A 6,919-nucleotide genomic window follows, 5' to 3' on the forward strand; every position below is an offset into this window, starting at 1 on the left:
ATACACACACATACATACACACATACATACAGATACACACAGATACACACATACATACAGATACACACATACACATACATACACACATACATACAGATACACACATACATACAGATACACACATACACATACATACACACACATACATACACACATACATACAGATACATACACACATACACACATACATACAACAACAACCGCCATTCGCCACTAAGTGGCGGTGACGTCACCACGACGCTTGTGCCAGGCTATGTGCACCCTGAGGCCACGTGAAGTGTCGAACGCCCGCTGGCAGGAGGTCACGGGGCAGACCCAGGTGCCACGGGTCGACTGACTGAGATGACTGGCTGATGCACCACCTGTGCCCCCTACTGTGCCAATCTGCTGTGCTTTAGCCACCCGGCGCTCCGCTCGTTGTTCTGAGCGTCGCTCCTCCGCCCTCCGTTGTTGTTGGAGGGCGACTGCCTCCAACTTCCCAGTGGCATCCTTCACGAGCCTCCTCCACAGAGGCCGATCTTGACACCGCTGGTACCAGTCATAGGCAAGTCCACTCAGCTCCACGTCCTCCTGTACCACATCACTCCATCTCTTCTCTAGCCCGTGCCGCGCCCGCTTAGCCCCCTCAATCCGGCCGAACAAAAGCTGTTTCAGCATGCGGTGACTGGGCATGCGGGCTACATGACCCAGCCATCGCAGCCTTGCCCGCCGGAGGAGCTCACCGATGGGACCTTGCCCAGATCTTTCAAGGATTTGTGAGCTCCTCACACAATCCAGTCTGGTTAAACCCAGGATGGATCGTAGGCAGGCCAGCCTAAATGTTTCTAACCGGCGAAGATGTTCCATTAGGGGGGTCCACGTTTCGCAAGTGTAGAGAAGGGAGGGAATGACCGTGGCCGAGAAGACCTGAAGCTTAGTGCGGAGCAACAGACCAGGTAGCTTCCGCACAGCGTTACGCAACTGATGAAAAGATATTGCCGCTCGACTGATTCGGAGTGAGACCTCTGCTGTTAAACTGGAGCCGGTCATGAGCTCACTGCCCAGGTATGGGAAACTCTCCACAACTACCCCAACATCAATTGGGATTTGTGGGGGTGGAGTGTCCGATGGTACAAAATACCCAGGCAGGTGTTAGTTTTGGTGGGGCTGATGGTAAGGCCCCACCTCGTAGTGGCACGCTCCAGTTTTAGCAGTTGAGCAATAGGGAGCCATCCCTTGACCGCACCCGGGCATCGATCAGCCTCCCATTGTATCTGCACCAGATGGAAATTCCTCGGGTACATCTATTGAAGGCCTCACGAACTACGTGGTCAAAATAGATGTTAAATAATGTTGGAGCCAGAGGACATCCCTGTCGCACCCCAATGTGTACATGGAATGGCTCTGACTCCCGGCCACGTGGTTTTACCCGGGCCCGCTCACCATCATGAAGGTCCTTAATGAGCATGCAAAGGGTCAAGGACTCCAAAAGCACGAAGAACAACCCAGAGACCAGGCCTACTGATGGAATCATAAGGCCTTGACCAGGTCAATGAAGCAGAGATGTAGGTCTTGTTGGAATTCCCTACACCTCTGCTGTAGCAGACGGACAGAAAATATGGCATCTGTGCAGGACCGCCCTTTCCTAAAACCGCATTGGGGCTCCGCAAGCCTCTCCTCAGCGTGCCTGGCGAGGCGATGTTGAATAATCCTTGCCAGGACCTTTCCCGGCACACTGAGGAGTGAGATGTCCCTGTAGTTGTTACAGTCTGTGCGATCCCCCTTCTTAAAGAGGGGGACCACCAGGGCATCCTTCCAATCCTGCGGAACCTGTCCAGTGGTCCAGACTGTTGTTATGATGTCATGTAGGGCAGTCTGCGCACAAACTCCACCCTCCCTCAACATTTCGCTTGGGAGATCATCTCTGCCCGGTGCCTTTCCTGGTCTCAGACTCCGGATCGCCTTCAGTACTTCCTCAACAAGTTGGCACCTCAGCCAGCCAATCACAGGGGGTGACTTCTTCCAATATTTGAGGCACCGCAGCCTCAGCAGGGTCATCCTCACTTTGTGCCACGATGTTTTCCTGGCCAAGGAATTTCCCCTCCCCCAGGACCTCAGAAATGCTCAGCAAATCCGCAAACCTGTTCCTGGGGGTCGGAGATTGGATCACCGTTCTTTCCCCCAATGATGGTAATAGGTGTGGCGCTGCAGATTACTTTTTTAATTTAAATAGGGATTTGTGATCACTGGCCACTGAGGCAGACTCCATCTCCTCAACAACCCGCGACCACCACCCATCCTTGGAGCGCCTCACGGCTCTCCGAACCTCCGAGCGAAGGCTGCGGTAAGCCTCCTCATTCTCCGACGTGGGATTCTGTAGCCGATGACAGTGGACCTGTCGCTTTTTCTCAACCATCCTGAACACCTCTGTCAGCCAGGGTCTCTGGGGAGGTCTGGACCGCGTACACAAAGCAGCCATTGCAGATGCATGATTCACAGTCCTAAAGCTCGCCCATTTACCCTCGACATCAGGAGGAGTCGGGGACGATGCCAACCTCACCTACCCACTCACCTACCCACTCACCTATCAGTCCATCTCATCTCTGGCTCGTGTCACTCACCCAATCACTCGCCCACTCACCTACCCACCCACTCGCCCACTAACCTACACACTCACCCACCCACTCACCCACTCACCTGCCCACCCACCTACCCACCCACTCACTTACCCACTCACCTATTAACTCACCCATCACTCCATCTCTTCTCTCGCTCGTGTCACTCACCCACTCACTCACTCACCCACTCACTCACTCACCTGTCCACTCACCTACACACTCACCCATTTACTCACTCACTTACCCACTCACCTACCATTCACCTACACACTCACCTACAAACTCACCCACCCACTCACTCACCCACTCACCTACACACTCACCCACCCACTCACTCACCCACCCGTCCACTCACCTACACACTCACCCATTTACTCACTCACTTACCCACTCACCTACCATTCACCTACACACTCACCTACAAACTCACCCACCCACTCACTCACCTACACACTCACCCACCCACTCACCCACCCACTCACTCACCCACTCACCTCCCCACTCGCTCACCCACTCACTCACCCACTCACCTCCCCACTCACCTACCCACTTACTCACCTCCCCACTCACTCACCTACCCACTCACTCACCTACCCACCTCCCCACTCACCTACTCACTCACCTACCCACTCACCTCCCCACTCACTCACCCACTCACTCACCTCCCCACTCACTCACCTCCCCACTCACCTCCCCACTCACTCACCCACTCACTCACCTCCCCACTCACCTCCCCACTCACTCACCTCCCCACTCACCTACTCACCCACTCACTCACCTCCCCACTCACCCACTCGCTCACCTCCCCACTCGCTCACCCACTCACTCACCTACCCACTCACCTCCCCACTCACCCACTCACCTACCCACTCACCTACCCACTCACTCACCCACTCACTCACCTCCCCACTCACCTCCGCACTCACCCACTCACCTACCCACTCACCTACCCACTCACCTCCCCACTCACCTACCCACTCCACCTCTCCTCTAGCCCGTGCCTCGCTAAGCAGGCAAACAAAGGGGGCTGGGCACGCGGAGGCAATGACTCAGGTACAGAGACAAAGACAAAGATCTCCCGTAAAGGCTTCAAGTGCTCTGCGGGGCAAGTGCTGGTAGCGAGCAGCGGCACTTATGAAGGCTGGAACAACACACAGACACACAGACACACAGATAGACACACAGACACACAGATAGACACACAGACACAGATATACACACACAGATAGACACACACACAGATAGACACACACACAGATAGACACACACAGATAGACACACACACAGACACACATAGACACACAGATAGACACACACACAGACACACACACAGACACACACACAGACACACACACACACACAGACACACACACACAGAAACACACACACACACAGACACACACACAGATAGACACACACACAGAGAGACACACAGATAGACACACACACAGACACACAAATACACACACAGACACACAGACAGACACACAAACACACACAGACACAGACACACAAACACACACACAGACACACACAGACACACAAACACACACACAGACACACACACACAGAGAGACACACACAGACACACACAGACTCACACACACACAGACACAGACAAAGATAGACACACAGACTCACAGACACAGACAAAGATAGACAAAGTCTCACACACACACACAGACACACACACACACAGACACACACACACAGAGACTCACACATACAGACACAGACACACAGAGACAGACACACACACACATTCAGACACACACACACAGAGACAGACACACACACACAGAGACAGACACACACACACAGACACAGACACACACACACAGACACACACTCACACACACAGAGACACACACACAAACATACACACACAGAGACGCACACAGACACACAGAGACAGACACACACACACAGACACACACACAGACACGCACACACAGAGACGCACACACAGAGACGCACACACAGAGACGCACACAGACACACAGAGACAGACACACACAGACACACACAGACACATAGACACACACACACATAGACACACACACAGACAGACACACAGACAGACACACAGACACACATAGTCACCCACACACAGACACACACACACAGAGTCACCCACACACAGACACACACACAGACACACACACACAGAGACAGACACACACACAGAGTCACCCAGACACACAGAGTCACCCACACACACAGAGTCAGCCACACACACAGAGTCACCCACACACATAGACACACACACACACATAGACACACACACAGACACACACACATAGACACACACACATAGACACACACACACAGACACACACACATAGACACATAGACACACACACAGACACACACACATAGACACAGACACACACACAGACACACACACATAGACACACACACAGACACACACACACATAGACACACACACACATAGACACACACACACATAGACACACACACATAGACACACACACACATAGACACACAGACACACATAGACACACACACAGACACACACAGAGTCACCCACACACAGACACACATAGACACACACACAGAAACACACACAGAGTCACCCACACACAGACACACAGACACACACACACAGACACACAGACACACACACACAGAAACACACACAGAGTCACCCACACACAGACACACACAGAGTCACCCACACACAGACACACAGACACACACACACAGAAACACACACAGAGTCACCCACACACAGACACACACAGAGTCACCCACACACAGACACACAGACACACACACACAGAAACACACACAGAGTCACCCACACACAGACACACAGACACACACACACAGACACACAGACACACACACACAGAAACACAGACACACACACAGAAACACACACAGAGTCACCCACACACAGACACACACAGAGTCACCCACACACAGACACACACAGAGTCACCCACACACAGACACACAGACACACACACACAGAAACACACACAGAGTCACCCACACACAGACACACAGACACACACACAGAAACACACACAGAGTCACCCACACACAGACACACAGACACACACACAGAAACACACACAGAGTCACCCACACACAGACACACACAGAGTCACCCACACACAGACACACAGACACACACACACAGAAACACACACAGAGTCACCCACACACAGACACACACAGAGTCACCCACACACAGACACACAGACACACACACACAGACACACACAGAGTCACCCACACACAGACACACACAGAGTCACCCACACACAGACACACAGACACACACACACAGAAACACACACAGAGTCACCCACACACAGACACACACACAGAGTCACCCACACACAGACACACACAGAGTCACCCACACACAGACACACAGACACACACACACAGAAACACACACAGAGTCACCCACACACAGACACACAGACACACACACACAGACACACAGACACACACACACAGAAACACAGACACACACACAGAAACACACACAGAGTCACCCACACACAGACACACACAGAGTCACCCACACACAGACACACACAGAGTCACCCACACACAGACACACAGACACACACACACAGAAACACACACAGAGTCACCCACACACAGACACACAGACACACACACAGAAACACACACAGAGTCACCCACACACAGACACACAGACACACACACAGAAACACACACAGAGTCACCCACACACAGACACACACAGAGTCACCCACACACAGACACACAGACACACACACACAGAAACACACACAGAGTCACCCACACACAGACACACACAGAGTCACCCACACACAGACACACAGACACACACACACAGACACACACAGAGTCACCCACACACAGACACACACAGAGTCACCCACACACAGACACACAGACACACACACACAGAAACACACACAGAGTCACCCACACACAGACACACACACAGAGTCACCCACACACAGACACACAGACACACACACACAGCAACACACACAGAGTCACCCACACACAGACACACACAGAGTCACCCACACACAGACACACACACAGACACACACACAGACACACACAGAGTCACCCACACACAGACACACAGACACACACACACAGAAACACACAGAGTCACCCACACACAGACACACACAGAGTCACCCACACACAGACACACAGACACACACACACAGAAACACACACAGAGTCACCCACACACAGACACACAGACACACACACACAGAAACACACACAGACACACACACATAGACACACACACACATAGACACACACACATA

The sequence above is a fragment of the Petromyzon marinus genome, chromosome 72 (genome assembly GCF_048934315.1).
Source record: "Petromyzon marinus isolate PM22_M1 ecotype Great Lakes invasive population chromosome 72, UKy_Petmar_22M1.pri1.0, whole genome shotgun sequence".
Taxonomy (NCBI): Eukaryota; Metazoa; Chordata; class Hyperoartia; order Petromyzontiformes; family Petromyzontidae; genus Petromyzon; species Petromyzon marinus.